This window comes from Ischnura elegans, chromosome X (assembly GCF_921293095.1).
Source record: "Ischnura elegans chromosome X, ioIscEleg1.1, whole genome shotgun sequence".
Taxonomy (NCBI): domain Eukaryota; kingdom Metazoa; phylum Arthropoda; class Insecta; order Odonata; family Coenagrionidae; genus Ischnura; species Ischnura elegans.
The window spans coordinates 111,270,591-111,293,024 of record NC_060259.1 but is presented as its reverse complement, the minus strand read 5'-3'; the positions used below and the strand labels follow the sequence as shown (position 1 = coordinate 111,293,024).

General features: G+C 36.4%; 1 long non-coding RNA gene across 1 annotated transcript; it reads right to left on the bottom strand.

Annotated features, from left to right (window-relative positions):
- Positions 1-17,635: 17,635 nt before the first annotated feature.
- LOC124170930 lies at positions 17,636-19,316 on the bottom strand. The gene is made up of 2 exons (XR_006867612.1): positions 18,263-19,316; positions 17,636-17,808 (listed from the first exon to the last, which is right to left on the bottom strand). It is a non-coding gene; the product is annotated as an uncharacterized LOC124170930 (long non-coding RNA).
- Between the last annotated feature and the right edge of the window lie 3,118 nt (positions 19,317-22,434).

The window sequence follows — 22,434 nt, the reverse complement described above, 5'->3', positions numbered from 1 at the left end:
GTGATTTATTACATCCATTGATTGAGTCTTTTCGATCTTGATTCCTTTTGACTCTTTTCGATCATGATTCCTTTTGAGTCTTTTCAGACTCCTTTGAGTCTTTTCGATCATAGTGATTGAATCTTGATTTGAGTCTTTTCGATCATAGTGATTGAATCTTGATTTGAGTCTTTTCGATCATAGTGATTGAATCTTGATTTGAGTCTTTTCGATCATAGTGATTGAATCAATTGATTGAATCACTTATGTGACTCGAGTCAAAATGATTGAATCACTAAAATGATCGACTTTGCCCATCACTACTCTGCACTACTTCGCCAATGTCGTTTATATAAAGAAGGAATAGGAGTGGGCCAATGACACTACCCTGAGGAACGCCAGAAGTCACTCTAACCTCATTGGAGACTGCACCGTCTAATACTACTCTTTGGACGCGGTCGCTCAAAAATTCTCTAATCCAGGAAATGACATCTTCGTCTAGACCATAAGATTTCAGTTTTATTATTAACTTTCCGTGGGATACTTTATCAAATGCCTTTTTGAAATCAAGGAAAATCGTGTCTACTGGAATGTTGTCTTCCCCGGAGACTAAAATATCGTGGGCGAAAAGCGCTAACTGAGTTTCGCACGATCTGCTTTTCCTGAATCCATGTTGAGTTCCCATCAATAAGTTTTGCGCGTCTAGGGCTGCTATTATGGATAAGCGTTGCAAAAAATAGCATACGCTATTCTGCGGGTCATTATAGCAACGACCCCGTATTATGAATGAAGCGTAGTAATAATTTTGTTCGGAATAGCAGCATGCTATTTCTTGCGCGAGCTATTTGGAAGCTCCGCCTCTTCCCGTATGAAAAACTTTCTGAACAGTTTGCGTAACCAATGAGGGAGAAGATATTTTATATATTTTTCTGTATTTTACGGAATATTGACTTGAAACTATAAATAATTGCTTTATTTACATTTAAAAATTATATTAAACCTTGGAAATATATAATACGCTTTGAAAATCTCATTTAAGAAATCAGCTGTTTGTTGTGGTTGTGATAATTTCCCAATGGCTTCAGACAGGTGGGTTAGGTCATAATTTCGTTGTTATAATGATGATTTATCGGACATAAATATTCAATGATTTACCTATATCCGATCGGTCCTTTACCGTGAGATATATGCTATGCGAAATAATCATTGAAAGCTAAATATGTTTGATTTTCTTCGTAAATGTGTTAGGCTTCGAAGTCTGTTTGTTGCATATCAGAATTAATATGTATCAACTTTTATTGTATTGCTCGTGACGATATCGTTTTACTGTATGAACTAGAAGCTTTCGTTTCTAATGTTATCTATATATTATATGACTCCCTAATTTCAGTGTTCATTCTCCGTTTAGGAAATGAAGTAGGTGGCAACGTCACAGCTGTGCTTTCATGTATTATGATGGAATAGTATCGATATTTCAGCTGCATATTTGGAAAAAGCAGAGGGAGGTGATGGTGAATTTGAGGATGGATGGAACAGCTGTGAAAAAGTGAATCTAGCAATAGTGAATCGTGTGGAATGTTCTGTTGTGTCAGTTATCATTGTTTTCGAACAGCTGATTTTATACGCGCATTATTTTGACCCATGAAAGGTCAACCCACGCCCCAGGAAATAGCGACAAAATTATGCTAACACATAATGCTTTATATTTCTGGTATAAAGACGGCTTTTTTAATTAAACTTATAATTACACCTTTAAATTGGTTAATTTTATTATTTTCAGCAAGAAAAGTATTCTTTCTTATCACATATTGGCAGGAAAAACACTCTAAAATATAAGTACAGGCAATGTTCCACTCGGTCATTTAATAAGTCATAAAACAAAATATAGCAAAACAAATACCTTAAAAGAATAGAGAAGTAAACAAAATTGATGTAACTTAACATTTCAACCAGCATAAAGGATAAATATGTAAAAAAAAAGGTACGTTAAATACTAGGGCGCTATCCTGATGTGTCCCGTGGAGAGCGCTAGAAAAGGCAACTTTGGACACTGACTTTTACGAAAAATTACAGCGAAAAACCGACTGAATCCACCTTAGAATTAACGATAAACTTCAGTATCACTGAAAAAGACATTAAAAGGGACCTTAATATATCCGTTAATAAACCTCATAACATGATATACTTAGTGGCTATCGAGAGGTGGCCAAGTCGCAATAAGAGATTGCAGTGCATATGTAACCTGGTCATTTATTATTTCACCTATGCGACATATCTACTACAGGGAATTGTAAATGAATCACAAAGAATCAAACATATGGTAACATATCATTCCCAACCCCGACAATATATACAGCATAAACTACGCATGTTCAAAAACTAAGGCGCTATACTACGCATGTTCAAAAACTAAGGCGCTATCCGGACACCAACAAAAAAATCTGGAAAAGTTAAACATTTTTAAAATTTTTATTTTCGGTAAATATGAAAAGAAATTTACCACAATCATAGATGAAACGAAAGCACGACGATACCACCGTTTTAAAATTCAACTGAAAAATTTACGACACTAGAGGAAAATACTGGACCCACAAAAAACTGGAAGTAAAAATGAAAATGTGACATTTTAAAAAGACTCCTTCAGAATTTCGGATCGAAACTCATCTACATTAGGAGGTAACACATCAAAGATTATGTAACACACATAGCCCATAAATATTTACGTTACGTAGAGATACCACGAGTCGACAAATACAAGGTCGCCCACCCCGAATCACCAGCATGGAAGGTAAGTGGTATGAATGGTAAAATATTTTTTCCCGACTATCGAGCCCGGCCTAAAGCTGTGATGTCACCCTAATCGTAGAAAAACATGTTCAACCAAGGAATGAAAATGAAAAACGACACAGTAAGTACTTTTCTCCTCTGAAATCTAGGTATTGGATTGCCTAACCCACTGCCTACGACACCATCAAAAAAATCCGGAAAAGGTAAACATTTTTAAAATTTTTATTTTCGGTAAATATGAAAAGAAATTTACCACAATCATAGCTGAAACGAAAGAACGACGATACCACCGTTTTAAAATTCAACTGAAAAATTTACGTCACTAGAGGAAAATACTGGACCCACAAAAAACTGGAAGTAAAAATGTAAATGTGACATTTTAAAAAGACTCCTTCATAATTTCGGATCGAAACTCATCTACATTAGGAGGTAACACATCAAAGATTATGTAACACACATAGCCCATAAAGATTTACGTTACGTAGAGAAACCACGAGTCGACAAATACAAGGTCGCCCACCCCGAATCACCTGCGTGTAAGGTAAGTGGCACGAATGGTAAAATATTTTTTCCCGAAGATGGAACCCGGCCTAAAGCTGTGATGTCAGCCTAATCGTAGAAAAACATGTTCAACCAAGGAATGAAAATGAAAAACGACACAGTAAGTACTTTTCTCCTCTGAAATCTAGGTATTGGATTGCCTAACCCACTGCCTACGACACCATCAACAAAATCCGGAAAAGGTAAGCATTTTTAAAATTTTTTTTTTCGGTAAATATGAAAAGAAATTTACCACAATCATAGCTGAAACGAAAGAACGACGATACCACCGTTTTAAAATTCAACTGAAAAATTTACGTCACTAGAGGAAAATACTGGACCCACAAAAAACTGGAAGTAAAAATGTAAATGTGACATTTTAAAAAGACTCCTTCATAATTTCGGATCGAAACTCATCTACATTAGGAGGTAACACATCAAAGATTATGTAACACACATAGCCCATAAAGATTTACGTTACGTAGAGATACCACGAGTCGACAAATACAAGGTCGCCCACCCCGAATCACCAGCATGGAGGGTAAGTGGTATGAATGGTAAAATATTTTTTCCCGACTATCGAGCCCGGCCTAAAGCTGTGATGTCAGCCTAATCGTAGAAAAACATGTTCAACCAAGGAATGAAAATGAAAAACGACACAGTAAGTACTTTTCTCCTCTGAAATCTAGGTATTGGATTGCCTAACCCACTGCCTACGACACCATCAAAAAAATCCGGAAAAGGTAAACATTTTTAAAATTTTTTTTTTCGGTAAATATGAAAAGAAATTTACCACAATCATAGCTGAAACGAAAGAACGACGATACCACCGTTTTAAAATTCAACTGAAAAATTTACGTCACTAGAGGAAAATACTGGACCCACAAAAAACTGGAAGTAAAAATGTAAATGTGACATTTTAAAAAGACTCCTTCATAATTTCGGATCGAAACTCATCTACATTAGGAGGTAACACATCAAACATTATGTAACACACATAGCCCATAAAGATTTACGTTACGTAGAGATACCACGAATCGACAAATACAAGGTCGCCCACCCCGAATCACCTGCGTGTAAGGTAAGTGGCACGAATGGTAAAATATTTTTTCCCGAAGATGGAACCCGGCCTAAAGCTGTGATGTCAGCCTAATCGTAGAAAAACATGTTCAACCAAGGAATGAAAATGAAAAACGACACAGTAAGTACTTTTCTCCTCTGAAATCTAGGTATTGGATTGCCTAACCCACTGCCTACGACACCATCAACAAAATCCGGATAAGGTAAACATTTTTAAATTTTTTTTTTCGGTAAATATGAAAAGAAATTTACCACAATCATAGCTGAAACGAAAGAACGACGATACCACCGTTTTAAAATTCAACTGAAAAATATACGTCACTAGAGGAAAATACTGGACCCACAAAAAACTGGAAGTAAAAATGTAAATGTGATATTTTAAAAAGACTCCTTCATAATTTCGGATCGAAACTCATCTACATTAGGAGGTAACACATCAAACATTATGTAACACACATAGCCCATAAAGATTTACGTTACGTAGAGATACCACGAGTCGACAAATACAAGGTCGCCCACCCCGAATCACCAGCATGGAAGGTAAGTGGTACGAATGGTAAAATATTTTTTCCCGACTATCGAGCCCGGCCTAAAGCTGTGATGTCACCCTAATCGTAGAAAAACATGTTCAACCAAGGAATGAAAATGAAAAACGACACAGTAAGTACTTTTCTCCTCTGAAATCTAGGTATTGGATTGCCTAACCCACTGCCTACGACACCATCAACAAAATCCGGAAAAGGTAAACACTTTTAAATTTTTTTTTTCGGTAAATATGAAAAGAAATTTACCACAATCATAGCTGAAACGAAAGAACGACGATACCACCGTTTTAAAATTCAACTGAAAAATTTACGTCACTAGAGGAAAATACTGGACCCACAAAAAACTGGAAGTAAAAATGTAAATGTGACATTTTAAAAAGACTCCTTCATAATTTCGGATCGAAACTCATCTACATTAGGAGGTAACACATCAAAGATTATGTAACACACATAGCCCATACAGATTTACGTTACATAGAGATACCACGAATCGACAAATACGAGGTCGCCCACCCCAAATCACCCGCATGGAAGGTAAGTGGTATGAATGGCAAAATATTTTTTTTCGTAGATCGTGCCCGGCCTACAGCTGTGATGTCAGCCTAATCGTAGATAAGCATGGTCAACCAAGGGATTAAAATAAAAAACGACAGCGTAATTACTTTCCCCTTTGAAATCTACGCCTGGATGGCCCAACCCACAGCCCTGGACACCATCAACAAAATCTGGAAAAGTTTAACATTTTTAAAATTTTTATTTTCGGTAAAAATGAAAAGAAATTTACCACAATACCAAAGGAAACGAAAGCACGACGAAACCTCCGCTTAAAAATGCATTTGAAAATTTAAAAAAACTAGATGAATATAATTGACCCAAAAAAATTCGAATTAAACATTTAAATCTCTCATTTTCAAAACTCTCCTTCAGAATTTCGGATCGAAACTCATCTACATTATGAGGTAACACATCAAATATTATGTAACACCCATAGCCCATACAGATTTTCATTACATAGAGATACCACGAGTCCACAAATACTTGCTCGCCCACCCCAAATCAAGCGCATGGAAAAATAGGTGATGTGAATGGGAATATATTTTTTCCCGAAGACTGTGCCCGGCCTTCCGCTGTGATAACACCCCAATCGTAGAAAAAAATGTTCAAATAAGGGATGAAAATGAAAATCGACAACGTAAGTACTTTTCCCCTTTGAAATCTAGGCCCGGGGTAGCCCACACCACAGCCTGCGGCACCAACTAAAAATCTTTAAAAAAATTTAAATTATTTATTTTCGGTGAAAATTAAAAGAAGTTTACCATAATTATTATTATTATTAGTATAGAAGAAGTAAAAACACGACGATATCACCGTTTTAATATTTAACCGAAACAATTACGGCACTACAGGAAAATAAAGAACTAAGCCAAAAAAAATCGAAGTTAATTTTAAATGTGACATTTTCTAAGTTTTCCATGAGAAATTCAGATCAAAACTTATATACATTACGAGGTAAGACACCAAAGATTACGTAATACCCGTAGCCCATACCAATTTACATTGCACAGGGATACCACGAGTCGACAAATACTAGGTCGCCCATCCCGAATCATGCCCGTGGAAGATATGTGATATTAACGGAAAAATATTTTTTCCCGAAGACTGTGCCAGGTCTTCTCCTTAGATAAGAGCTTAATCACAGAAGAACATATTCCACCGAGGGACGAAAATTTAAAAAAGTCATCCATTAACTTTTCCTCTTTGAAATCAAGGCATGGGATGACCCAACACAGCCTGCGATACCAACAAGAAAATCTGGGAAATTAAAAACATTTTAAATTCTTCATTTCGGGTAAAAATTAAAAGAAATTTACCACAATCATAGCTGAAATAAATCACGACGATATAACCGTTTAAAAATGTAAAGCAATCATAAAACGGCACTACAGAAAAATAATTGACCCACCAAAAAATCTAAGTTAATTTTACATTTGACATTGTCTAAATACTCCATAGGAACTCAGGTCGAAACTTATATATATTACGAGGCAATACATAAAAGATTACATAACGACTGTAGCCCATACCGATTTACATTGCATAGGCATACCACGAGTCGACAAATACTAGGTCGCCCACCCCGAATCACCCGCATGGAAGCGAAAAGACATGAATTGGAAAATTATGTTTTTCCGACAACTGTCACTACAGCTGTGATACCACATGGATCACATAAAAGCGTGTTGAACGACGCGGTAAAAATCAGAAACACTCATTTAACACTTTTAATCTTTAAGAAATAGGCTTGGGCTGGCATAACCCACAGTCTCCGCCACCAATTCAAAACAGGGAAAGGTAAAAATTTTATATCTTCCTTATTTTCTGAAGATTTTTAAGGAAACTTTCCACACAACTAGATGGCAGAACGACACGTCACCGATGTTAGAAATTGGATATAACCAACGGAGGATACTGAAGGAAAATATTTTACTGACAAAAAAAATCGAAGTAATGTTTTTAACGCGTTATTTAAAAAAAATTGGAATCGAATTTCAAAGCGTAACTCTTCTATATTACAAGATAAAACATCAAATATTGCGGGAGAACGCCATCCCAAACTTTAACTATGTATAAAGTAACTGCGAATCAATAAATATTAATAGGGCGCCTGCACGAAATCGTCCCGGCGCGGCGGATGAGAAATGGCACGTACTGGATTATATTTTTCCCTTCGACTCTTTTTGTGCCGATTGCTGATATTATTCCAGGATGTTTTAAATAGTAAAAGTATGTTATTCCATAACGTAACAGTACATCAGAATCATTTCAACACTTTTCCGCTTTGATAAATAGCCACTGATTGGCAGTGGCGGATCCAGGATAGGGAAAAGGGAATGGGGCTAAGTGGGGTCAAAAATACCAGCAGTATATTGGGGGTCGGAAATAATTACCATGCTATCTAACGTAAATTGGATTCCCAAGGAGGTTAACGTTTGCTATAGCCCCAGTAGCCCCCCATAGATCCGCCACTGCTGGTTGGCCCACCTTAAAATTAATTTTATCGTTTTTTTCGGAGAATAAGAAAAGAAATTTACCACACACTTATATTTAATAATGACACATGGTAAGAAATGTTTGCAATTTTATCTACTCTTTGTTTGAAAAATAAGAAAAGAAAAGATACACGATATAATCGAAATATAATTTTCACTGGGTCATTTACAAATAATATAAAAGGAAATTTCGAATAATCCTTTTGTCAAGATATAAAATCAAAATTGATGTAACAGGCCATCCCGAGACCAATAAATAATATTCAGAGCACATGCAAGTCGCGAAGTACTACAACCCATTTCATTGATTTTTCTTCCTGAAATTATGCTTGAATCTATCTTGAAATATCTTGATATCTATGCCCACCTCATTTGCCCAGCTAGAAAATCACGATTAGGAAAAGTAAAAATTTTATAATTTTGTTATTTTCTGGAAAGTAATAAATGAAATTATTCATGATCTTAGATGCAACAATGACGCAACGAGTGAAAAATTTCATTTGGAATTTAAGACAATTATGACAATATTTAAGACAAATGTATGGAAAATATTTAACCTTCAAAATTTTAAATGATATTTTCTCCGGGTAATCACGGAACAATTGAAGAAAATTTTAAATGAAATTCAGATGGATTGATATAAAATGAAATAATAAAATGAAAGAAAGAGAATTTCCTTAAAACCGTAATCGATGTACATACAGGGTACTCCCGGGTCACCAAATACTAGTGCGCCAACCGGTAATCGGCCCTATGGAAAGAGAAATCATACGCATCGGAACTTATTTTGTCCCAACGAATTTGACGCGCCTAAAATTGTTATTAAATCTACATCAGCGTATAATCATCTTATCTCTAGCGTTAAAAAAAAACGCAAGACCCATTTTATTGCTTCTCCGCTTAAAAAACCGTTGGGCCACTCCATCCCAATTTCATAACAGGTACTTCAGACTCAGGAAAATTAATTATAATTTAATCATGTCGTTATTTCTGGGAAATAAAATATGCAATTTTTCATAAACTTAGATAGAAGCGTGGCACAGTAAAAAATTTTTAAAACGGGATTTCAACAAAATACGACGCTAAAACAAAATAATTAGCCTGGAAAAAAATGAAAATATATCTTTCACTATGTCATTCATAAAAAATAAAGAGAATTTCCATAGTAAATGCACCTCAATATAAATATTACACATGAATAGAAGGATCAACAACTTTGCTGTTTTCACATAGTAATTTATTGAGGCCGACCATGGTTTCGTTACACAGTAACATTATCAAGGTGAAAAATGCAAGTAAATTGACAGTGTTGGGTAGGGAAATCTTGTAATGTATTTCCACACCCAACCCTCTGCTATACATACTATCAATTTACCTGCATTTTTCACCTTGTTACGAAACCATGGTCGGTGTCAATAAACTGCTACGTGGAAATAGCAAAGTTGTAGATCCTTCTATTCCTGCGATTATGTATTTCCACCAAGTTACGCCCGCTACTATTAATAATATTACACATCATTATTTGTGAGGCAGAACATCCCCAAACCAATAAACTATATGCAGAATCTTCCGGAAATCGGCCCAGTGGAAGACTGGCATCGAAAAATGTTTTTACGGCGACTTTAACGCGCTAAAAACTGTTATTGCTCTAAGATCATCGGAAAAACATGTAATCGCGTACGTTTCAAATTCACAAGACTCATTGCAATACTTTTAAACTAGCCTTGGGCCTGCCCACCCCAATTTTCGGGCCAGATAGATATGGGAATTCGTTTTTCCCCGAACCATATAGGACTTTAATAAACGCTAGTCCGAACTTCGTTTGAGCACTTCATTTTTTTTAGCTGTAAACGGCTGGTATCCTAACACCCTCTGCCACACGCCTTTTAGGCGGCTGCGGGGTATTATGTAGATGTAGATGAATTTCAAATCAAGGATTTCACACTCAGTACAATTGAAAATTTTATGACTCCGTGTTAACGGAAAATATTTACGAAAATTTTATGAACGCATATACAACTGAGCTGCGGTGAAACAAACATTTGACGAAAAGGCACGAAAAGATCCAAAAGATCCGACTCATTTCGGACCAGGCCGGCATGAAGCTTTTCACTTTTGAAAGTTAAGGATCCCATACACTTTATTTTCCGCGTCGCATAGTTTCATGCCGTGTGGCACGAAATTATCCGAAAAAGTGGCCGTGCGTGTGCACCGCGCGGGGGTTAGGAAAGGGACCGCCGAGGACACAAAAGACCAGCTTATTGGATGTCCCTCGAGCCCATGCCCTTCATAGAACTGAATGACCCTTTTCTATCCCCTCCGCGCGGTCTTCCACTGCTATTTGTGGTCTTTTTTCCGAAAATATATTCGTAGCTTATATCTGAAGTTAGTCATGAATTCTTCGTTTTTCGCTTATCACATGGAAATTTCAATCGGAGTTCTAGCGTTAACATCAGTGGAGTTCATTTCAGTTCCAAATCAGCCAATATGGAATAAAAATATGTAGTCTAAATCCGTCAACATGATCGTTAGGAGTTCGCTTAAAACTTCTTAACGCTCAGACAAACACAAGGAATTCATTTTATATATTATTAATCCATGGGAACAACAAATATTTGATTATATATAACAACCGGTAAATTTCACGGCCCAGACCTAAATTACATAGGGAAAAAGTAATTACGTGATCGCTTTTTATTTTAATCCCTTGGTTGACCATGTTTTTCTATGATTATGGTGTTATCACAGCTGTAGCCCGGGCTCGATCTTCGGAAAAAAATATTTTACCATTCATACGACTTACCTTCCATGCGGGTGATTCGGGGTGGGCGACCTCGTATTTGTCGACTCCTGGTATCTCTATGTAACGTAAATCTGTATGGGCTATGTGTGTTACGTAATCTTTGATGTGCTACCTCGTAAGGTGGATGACTTTCGATCCGAAAAACTGAACGAGAGTTTTGAAAATGAAAGGTTTAAATGTTTACCTCGATTTTTTTTCGGTCAATTATTTTCCTTCATTACATAGGGAAAAAGTAATTACGTGATCGCTTTTTATTTTAATCCCTTGGTTGACCATATTTTTCTATGATTATGGTGTTATCACAGCTGTAGCCCGGGCTCGATCTTCGGAAAAAAATATTTTACCATTCATACGACTTACCTTCCATGCGGGTGATTCGGGGTGGGCGACCTCGTATTTGTCGACTCCTGGTATCTCTATGTAACGTAAATCTGTATGGGCTATGTGTGTTACGGAATCTTTGATGTGTTACCTCGTAATGTAGATGAGTTTCGATCCGAAATTCTGATGGAGTCTTTTTAAAATGTCACATTTACATTCTAACTTCCAGTTTTCTGTGGGTCCAGTATTTTCCTCTAGTGTCGTACATTTTTCAGTTGAATTTTAAAACGGTGGTATCGTCGTGCTTTCGTTTCATCTATGATTGTGGTAAATTTCTTTTCATATTTACCGAAAATAAAAATTTTAAAAATGTTTCACTTTTCCAGATTTTGTTGATGGTGTCGTAGGCAGTGGGTTGGGCCATCCAATACCTAGATTTCAAGGGGGAAAAGTAAATACGTAGTCCATTTTTATTTTAATCCCTTGGTTGAACATGTTTATCTACGATTAGGGTGACATCACAGCTTTAGGCCGGGTTCCATCTTCGGGAAAAAATATTTTACCATTCGTGCCACTTACCTTCCATGCGGGTGATTCGGGGTGGGCGACCTTGTATTTGTCGACTCGTGGTATCTATATGTAATGTAAATCTGTATGGGCTATGTGTGTTACGTAATCTTTGATGTGCTACCTCGTAAGGTGGATGACTTTCGATCCGAAAAACTGAACGAGAGTTTTGAAAATGAAAGGTTTAAATGTTTACCTCGATTTTTTTTCGGTCAATTATTTTCCTTTGGTTTTTTAAATTTTTCAAATGCATTTTTAAGCGGAGGTTTCGTCGTGCTTTCGTTTCCTTTGGGATTGTGGTAAATTTCTTTTTATTTTTACCGAAAATAAAAATTTTTAAAATATTTCACTTTTTCAGATTTTGTTGATGGCGTCGAGGGCTGTGGGTTGGGCCATCCAAGACCTAGATTTCAAAGCTGAGAAGTACTTACGTTGTTGTTTTTCTTTTTAATCCTTTGGTTAAACATGTTTTTATATAATTAAGGTATTATCAAACTTGTAGGCCGGGAACAGTCTTCGGAAAAATGTTTTCCCATTCATATCACTTACCTTCCGTGCGGGTGATTTGGGGTGGATGACGTAGTATTTGTCGACTCGTGGTATCCCTATGCAATGTAAATTGGTATGGGCTACAGTCGTTACGTAATCTTTTATGTATTACCTCGTAATATATATAAGTTTCTTACTGAGTTTCTTATGGAGTATTTAGACAATGTCAAATGTAAAATTAACTTAGATTTTTTGGTGGGTCAATTATTTTTCTGTAGTGCCGTTTTATGATTCCTTTAAATTTTTAAACGGTTATATGGTCGTGATTTATTTCTGCTATGATTGTGATAAATTTCTTTTAATTTTTACCCGAAATGAAGAATTTAAAATTTTTTTACTTTCTCAGATTTTCTTGTTGGCATCGCAGGCTGTGTGTTGGGTCATCCCATGCCTTGATTTCAAAGAGGAAAAGTTAATGGATGACGTTTTTAAATTTTCGTCCCTCGGTGGAATATGTTCTTCTGTGATTAAGCTCTTATCTAAGGAGAAGACCTGGCACAGTCTTCGGGAAAAAATATTTTTCCCTTAATATCACATTTCTTCCACGGGCATGATTCGGGATGGGCGACCTAGTATTTGTCGACTCGTGGTATCCCTGTGCAATGTAAATTGGTATGGGCTACGGGTGTTACGTAATCTTTGGTGTCTTACATCGTAATGTATATAAGTTTTGATCTGAATTTCTCATGGAAAACTTAGAAAATGTCACATTTAAAATTAACTTCGATTTTTTTTTGGCTTAGTTCTATATTTTCCTGCAGTGCCGTAAATTTTTCGGTTAAATGTTAAAACGGTGATATCGTCGTGTTTGTACTTCTTATATACATTTAATAATAATAATTATGGTAAACTTCTTTTTATTTTCACCGAAAATAAAGAATTTAATTTTTTTTTAGATTTTTAGTTGGTGCCGCAGGCTGTGGTGTGAGCTACCCCGGGCCTAGATTTCAAAGGGGAAAAGTAATTACGTAGTCGTTTTTCATTTTAATCCCTTGTTTGAACATTTTTTCTACGATTGGGGTGTTATCACAGCGGAAGGCCGGGCACAGTCTTCGGGAAAAAATATATTCCCAATCGCATCACATATTTTTCCATGCGCTTGATTTGGGGTGGGCGAGCAAGTATTTGTGGACTCGTGGTATCTCTTTGTAATGAAAATCTGTATGGGCTATGGGTGTTACATAATATTTGATGTGTTACCTCATAATGTAGATGAGTTTCGATCCGAAATTCTGAAGGAGAGTTTTGAAAATGAGAGATTGAGAGATTTAAAGGTTTACTTCGATTTTTTTGGGTCTATTATTTTCCTCTAGTGTCGTATATTTTTCAGTTGAATTGTGAAACGGTGGTATCGTCGTGCTTTCGTTTCCTCTGGGATTGCGGTAAATTTCTTTTCATTTTTACCGAAAATAAAAATTTTAACAATGTTTAACTTTTCCAGATTTTGTTGATGGTGTCCAGGGCTGTGGGTTGGGTCATCCAGGCCTAGATTTCAAAGGGGAAAAGTAATTACGTAGTTGTGTTTTATTTTACTCCCTTCGTTGACCATGTTTTTCTACGATTAGGCTGACATCACAGCTTTAGGCCGGGCTCCATCTTCGGAAAAAAATATTTTACCATTACCTCTTACCTTCCGTGCGGGTGATTCGGGGTGGGCGACCTCGTATTTGTCGACTCGTGGTATCTATATGTAACGTAAATCTGTATGGGCTATGTGTGTTACGTAATCTTTGATGTGTTATCTCGTAGTGTAGATGAGTTTTGATCCGAAATTCTGATGGAGTCTTTTTAAAATGTCACATTTACATTTTTACTTCCAGTTTTTTGTTGGTCAAGTATTTTCCTCTAGTGTCGTAAAATTTTCAAATGCATTTGTAAACGGAGGTTTCGTCATGCTTTCGTTTCCTTTTGGATTGTAGTAAATTTCTTTTCATTTTTACCGAAAATAAAAATTTTAAAAATGTTTAACTTTTACAGATTTTTTTGATGGTGTCGTAGGCAGTGAGTTAGGCAATCCAATACCTAGATTTCAGAGGAGAAAAGTACTTACTGTGTCGTTTTTCATTTTCATTCCTTGGTTGAACATGTTTTTCTACGATTAGGGTGACATCACAGCTTTAGGCCGGGCTCGATAGTCGGTAAAAAATATTTTACCATTCATACCCCTTACCTTCCATGCGGGTGATTCGGGGTGGGTGACCTTGTATTTGTCGACTCGTGGTATCTCTACGTAACGTAAATCTTTATGGGCTATGTGTGTTACATAATCTTTGATGTGTTACCTCCTAATGTAGATGAGTTTCGATCCGAAATTCTGAAGGAGTCTTTTTAAAATGTCACATTTACATTAAATGGGTTTAAAATGACGAATGGGTTTAAAATGACGAATTTAAACCCATTTCTCGAATATTTTTCTGGCAAATTATTTTATTTCTCCGTCTTTTATGTGTGAAAGTTATTTCAAACCCTCAAGTCCTATTATTTTGATTTTATTAAAGTGTCTATACTTTTTCCTTTCATCGCAGCTGCAAATTAATCAGACATAAAAATTTTTACTGTTCCTGAATTTGATTTGGTGCGGAAACTGTGGGTTGTGCAAGCCCAAGTTTAGTTTTTAAAGAGGCTAAGTGATGTTATATGATTGTTTTTCATTTTTTCCATTTGGTCTCGTATGTCTTTTCTGTTATGTATGCTTTATCTCAGCTCTAGGTACGTCACAGTCGTTAGAAAAAAATGACTTCCAAGCCTGTTCAATCCTTTTTCATGGGCGTGATTTCGTGTGGGCGCCATAGGCGGATCCAGGGGGGGGGGGCCCGGGGGCACGTGCCCCCCCAGACCCTCAAAAATATGCAAGATTTTTAATACGGTCCCATTATCATTGCATTCGTTTTGTATTGCGAGGTATCCCTGTGCCCCTCCCAGGAAAAAATCCTGGATCCGCCCCTGGTGGGCGCCCTAGTATTTGTTGACTCCAGGTTACTGTATTTATTATTAAACGATTTGGTCTATGGACGCTTTGTAATCTTCGATGTTTTTTTATCGTATTTTAGAGGAGTTCGGACAAAAAAATTCCCTGCAATTTAAAAAAAATTACCCATTGAAACTTTACTTCGATTTGTTGGTAGGTCAATTATTATTATTTATTTTCCTACTTCGTTAATTCCAATTTTAGAAACTGCTCCGGCTGTGTCTTTATTTCGTCATTGCATATCACAATTAGGTTTGCGTTTTGAATAAAATTCGCTTTTTACCTTTTTGAATGTGTCAGTGTAAATGTTAACCCCTACTGAGGATTTCTTCGGTGTCGAAATGTAATAGCGCCCTATTTAAAAAAAAAATTTGGTTTTTCTATGTGAGCTGAATGGTTATGGGGATCCTATGTTTAATAAATTTTGTTATTTCTTCTTTCTTATGAAGTTCGTTGTTTTAGATTATTCGTATAGGTGTTCAAATGAATGACCCAGTGACATATGGCCTGCAATCACTTTTTTCGACGAGGCGTCATTCCGATAGCGCTCCAGTTTATATAATGTCTTCTGTTTCTTTATCGTTATACTACGATGTTTTTAATGATCCCCTTCACAGATTATAATATTTCCCATTTCGTTAAGGAATAATTTCATTCGTGCCTTGTCTTTATGCTATGTAACATCCAATGTCAAAGTTTACCTGATTTCTCGTTTCCCATGGGGTCTGTTTTTGGAATAGCGCCCTAGTAATTACAGTGTTATTGTTAACATACATTTGCTGTAAACGGGTTGCAATGGTACGTTACATATATATTGATTGCTTACCTCTACTTGTACGCTTGTTTTCAAAGCATTGTCGCTTTTATGTATTTATGAATAACCCAATAAAGCTTTGTCTACACTAATATGATAAAGTCTTATTTTCACCCATTATATCAAAAATACATTATTTTCATATTGTTAAATTAAATCATTAACGTTACTTTAACTATTCCACCTCGTTTCATTAACAATTTCGCTTAAATAACAATAATACAAACCATTCCTTCTTTACATATTCACGGTCGCTATTTCGCAGGGCGTGGGATGACCTTACGTGGGTCAAGATAATGGACCCTGATTTTATTATGTGCTCACTGAAATTTTTGATAGAACCTGAACTGTGCCGATAAACTGAAACTTAATTGTGTGAATAACTTACTTGTCTATAGAGGAAACAATTTGTATTCAATTCCACATGATATATATTGCATTAATGATGTAGTGCATGGATATTCCATTAAACGTTTGTGGTGAATCATATTTGTTCGGAAACTTTATTGGTGTTCGGAGAAATCCTTTGTTTTCAAGCAAGTAATTCAAGTCGACTGCCCGTGTTTATAATTTAGTAAATTTTTAGTTTTAATTGTAGAAGGCAGCGAATAGTGGGGAAAACAATTTCGACTCGTTGCATGTATTTGTATATACTGTCCAATTGAGGAAATGAACGGCTGATCAAAGTATACCCTATTGTAAATCCCTACAGGGAAATTCCCTATGGGGAATTGGCAATGGGGATTTTCCCCGCAGGGAATCATTCCCTGCAGGGAATCATTCCCCGCAGGGAATCAATCCCCGCAGGGAATCAATCCCCGCAGGGAATCAATCCCCGCAGGGAATCATTCCCCATAGGGAATAGGAAATCCTGGGTACATTGTGTACAAATTGTATTCTAAATTTTCATTGCAGATATAACCGAGAGCAATGGATAAATACCCAATACAAGTATAACATTTCACTGACTTCATTGGAAGTTAATTTCCCTTAACATTCAATCACTCAAGCTTTTTTACATTAGAGGCAACACATACCTTAAAGTACGCAACTAATAGTTGAATAATTACTCCAAAATTAATGGGCCAGAACCTGCAGGGAATCATTGAATTTTATTAATTTTAGGCATATCATTAGATGCCTAGTAAATACAAAAATACAATCAAATAATGAGGAAATTATACTGTAACCTAAACATGGAATCCTCAAAAACAGAGTAGGATTTATTATAATGTAAAATATTGTGTGCTTTACACTGATTTCCCTCACTTCATTTTCTTAATGCTCTGAACAGTCTGAGGAATAACTACAGGCACTCTCTCAAAATGATAAATCCAAGTTTTCACTGGAGGTACTATCAAATCACATTCAAAATTATTGGCAAGGATGGGTAAAGCAAAACACTTATTTTCAACTTTTATTGGAGAAGTTGCAATTGATCGAGAACAACCACTTCTTTTTTCGTGTTTTATCTTATACTTCATCTAAGTGTGTACCCTCTTTTCTGTAAAAGTGGGAGCCTCACTTGTGTTAGGAATAATGTGGTCCTCTAGCATCAATGGATACGAATTTTCTTCATCAGCCTTCTCGTTACCATTTCCGGGGAAAGCATGTTCCTTTTGCACCTCCTTGGGCTCTTCATGCTCCAGCAGGAGAATTTTTCTCTTCCTAATTACGGGACAGTCTGGAGAGACTGGGATGCTCTCATCCGGGCAATCTTATACATGAGGCGTCACTGTTTTCTTTATCATCAAAGGACCTTACATCATTTTCCAGTGCATGTAGTTTTCTGCATTCTCTTCCAACTGTAAGGCATTAGTGAAAATTTTACTAAAGACACAAATCAATACCTAAATGATAATGATCAGTGAGAATAATACATGGCTATGGTTTGAACTGCTTATTATTAACTATAAGGCTTCGACATATTCTCCATGGCTATTCATTTTCAAGAAAACCCTTCGTGTACGAGTTGAGACTAATTCTTTATTGTCATAAAGAACTGCTAACAAAGAGGATTCTACTGCGAGAACCCTGCTATTTCAACTCAATCGGCCTGAATTGATTGTACTTTTACTATGCCAGCGAAAGCAATGATAACGCTCAATTGTAATTACAGTGAGAACGTAATAATCAATTCGTAATCTTAAATAATTATTGGATTGAAATTAGGGATTCATTAATCGTATTATTCGTGAAAGAGTAGATACACAAATTTGGCGATTTCTGTCGAATAAAGAAAATGTTCCATTTACTTACATTGAAACGGTCAGCACTACTATGCTGAAAAAGGCACCTTCCTCAAATCTCATCGTGCTTCTTAGAGCCACTTTTTCCGGCGTTGATTTCATGGTGAATGAGACAGTAATCTTCCAATCCCTTTTCCTAGTCTCCACTGCGAAACACGTATTATTATCCTCTTCCACAGCGTAATTCGATGTAAATTTTCTTGTAAAAAACAAGATTTTCCAGCACAGATAGTTTCACATAGTCACAAAATACAGTAACAACGAATGTAAACACAGTTTCGATAGTTTCGATAGCGATGGCTAGTAAGATGGCCGCCGGCCGTTCTGGCGGAAGTTTCGAAATACGAATTTTAATCCGTCATATTTAAATAAGTACGTGATATAATGGGCAAAAATTTGTAAATTAGGTGTATTATACGCCAAATATATATTTTCCGTAGTTATCAAAAGTTGTGCAAATACTTGGTTGTCCCTGTTTGCACATTTTGTAGCCTAGAATGATATATGGGTGACCACATACATACGATACATACCATTTTTCGAGTAATTTAATTCAATAATATAAAAATTATGCATAAATTACCCATCGTTAAAATTTAAACGGAAAACTCCTTTGACATAGGTAACATTACATCATGGAATATGGATTGAATCCAAATGAATTCCATGGTACATTTCCTTGGTAGTTATGATGGAAACTTCTACATGAAATCCATCTATGATCCATGTGGATTCCATTCCTTATATCCATCATGGATACATCCATCACTTTTCCACCATGGATTCCATGAACGAGTGTTGTCTGGGCAGTAAGGAATTATAATTCCCTGCAAGGATTTCTAATTCCCTGTAGGGAATTCTATTTCCCTGTAGGGAATTCTAATTCCCTATAGGGATTCCACTATATCATACAGGGAATCGATATTCCCTGCAGGGAATTATAATTCCCCATAGGGAACCTCAATTCCCTATAAGGAAAAATAGATCCCTATGGGGAACTAAGAATCCCTGCGGGGAACTACAGGGAATTTCAATTCCCTGCGGGGATCAATGGGGCATTTTCAATAGGGTATGGTATTATTATGGTAATATATGGTTTTCATTGAAAGCTATAACTATTAATATATTTGGCGAGTTAGTGTGTTAACACAAGCTTGAAATTTTTCAAGAATCGACCTGATAGCCTACATTGAGGATATTTTTAGTAGCAAGTCAAGTGATGAAATAAAATTATGAATTGTAAATATGAATAAAACACGTAAAATTTGGGCTAATGGTAGTAATTCTTTGCATTAATTGTTATTGTTTTCGTACTGTCGATGAAGCAAGCTTGTGCTTCATATATTAAGCGCGAATTTCTACCCAATTCACTTAACTAGTTAAATATTCATCACTTAAGCTACTATTATTTAATTAAAATAAAGCTGATATCATTTTATTTTTGGCTATTATTCCATTTTTCAATGCTTGATTAGGTTACTTTAACCTCAGAAAAACAATTCGACATCGCAATGCGCACGTTTTCTGGTTGCAATACCGAATTGCTCGGCATCGAAGACCGCGTAATATTATAGCAAGCCTACCGGTTGCAATTCGCCGTTCATAATAGTAAATAGCAACGGGCCTATGCTATTCTGAGAATTACGTCTTCCGGTGTAGTAAAAACACGAATTGCAACCGTTCGTAATACCAAATAGCATAGGCGTTGCAATACGCTATATTATAGCAACATCGGTTGCAATATCGAAGAATAGCATGATGCTATTCCATCCATAATAGCAGCCTAGGTGTTTCATTACCGAGCTGACTACGATGTGTTCAAGGACTTTGCAAGAGATGGACGTTAAAGATATCGGCCTGTAATTAGATGGCTGTTCCTTGTCTCCACTTTTAAATATTGGCGTTACATTAGCGATTTTCCAGTCATTAGGTACTTCGTGTTGCTTGATGGATTTACTGAATATTAACTGCAAGTAAGGGGCAATTTCTAAGGCTAGTTCTTTATATACGCGAGAAGGGATTTCGTCTGGACCAGGTGATTTATTAGGACTAAGCGATTTCAATATATTTTCTATTCCGAGCGTACTAATGTCAATAGCTGGCATCTTATGTATACAGGGATTGTCATCGAGCGTACTAATGTCAATAGCTGGCATCTTATGTATACAGGGATTGTCATCGGTCTCGGGTGAGTTTTCGGAAGGCTCCGTGCCCCTATGAAAAAATTGTATAAAACCGTATAAAATTTCTATACAGTTTATACAGGTTGTATACAATTTGTATACATTGTATACAAATTGTATAAACTGTATTAATTCACCAGCTGTATACAGCATATACAATTTGTATACAATGTATACAATTTGTATACAATGTATACAATTTGTACACAATGTATACAATTTGTATAACAGCAATTCAAAGTAGGCCTCAAAAACTGAAGTCCAAAAATGAACTTAGTAGGGGACAAAAATAATGTTCCACATTCGAGAGTTCAATTGCTTCTAAAGATCATGAATCGCGTTTTAAACAAGATTCTCGGAGATCCATCAACGCTAGTCATTCAATGCCACTTGGAAAATTTTCAACCGAGGCGTCAAAAATTTAAGTCCAAAAATGAACTTAGTAGGGGACAAAAATAATGTTCCACATTCAAGAGTTCAATTGCTTCTAAAGATCATGAATCGCGTTTTAAACAAGATTCTTGGAGATCCATCAATGTTAGCCATTCAATGCCACTTGGAAGATTCAATGTCACCAGCGGGTGTCCATATCTCCATAGTGTCCCCGTGTCCCGTTTGTATGAAGCGGTACGAAGGTTTTAAACAGTACACTGACAAATTCATATGCAGCGATAAAATTGTATCACATACGCCCAAATTTCCTAAAAACTCGTGATTTAATATATGACACAGTAGTCATTTCGTTTCTGGATACTTTGGATAAAAAAATTCATATCCGGTGTGGGACTATTTTCTTTTGCGGATGGGGCCATAGCCACCGAGAAAGAGAGCCCGCGGAAGGATCGCCCAGGATAGCCGTTGGAGATTACGTGGTTTACGTTGTTTCACCATATTCCTTAGATTTTTGTGGTTAAGTTGGTGAAAATTAGAGTTTTTGTGAATAGTGAAGTTTCCGTTATTCTTTAATTTCATTCGGTGGGCTTCAGAAACTTGTTTGTGAGGCATTTTTGTTAAATATGCCTTTCTCGTGTGTGGTGCCGGTATGCGAAGGAAACCCCTTCAGGACTACTCAAGTAAAAATTTCTCCCTTGCAACTTGACTGAAACTGGGCTGAAACTACCTTGAAACTCACTGCCTTGCTTCTATGCTGAAACTGCATTGAAATTGAAACAAACCAGTGGAGTTTGGGAGAGGGATGGCAGTGCAGTAGCAGTGCAATTAAGAACTCCAGCTACTCCAATGAAACTCCCTTGGCTGACTAAACTGAAACTCCCTTGGCAAGCTACACTGAAACTCCCTTGGCCACTAACTAGACTGAAACTCCCTTGGCTACCAGCTAGGCTGAAACTCCCTTGGCCAGCTAGACTGAAACTCCATTGGATAGCTAGGCTGAAACTCCCTTGTATGCCAGGCTGAAACTCCCTTGTTTGGCTGAATACATTTCCCCTACCCAATCCATTAAAATTCCCCTGTCAAATCATAGGAAACAACTTGGCTAAAGTAACTGTAAATTAACAACTTGCACAACCCAGCCAACAGTGGATGATCACATAACATATTTCTCCCACAATTTTGCATGCATGATAAAAGATAAAGGGTGGACAGGTGATAGCGATAAACAATAGTTATAACTGCAATGACCACAACATTTTTCAAGACACAATTTATTAGAACATGAAAATACATCAATAATTAATAACTGTTAAAAGCGCATACAAAAATATTCCAAATGAAAGAAGTCATGGAAGTTAGATGCTCCTGAAAAAGAGAAGAAACATGACTGATGAGAGTCACAAACGACTTCACTCAAAATCAAATTAGCAAAATTGCACATGAAAAACTCTCCTTTACTTGGCTTATTAGTTATATGGTGCATTAATGTGAACCATTCAAATTATAGAAAGCAAAACTTAAATTATCACTGAGGAAGCATGCGCTTTGCATCATAGTTAAATGAAAAACGAAGCGATGACTCGTTACTTAGGCTATGTGTGAACTC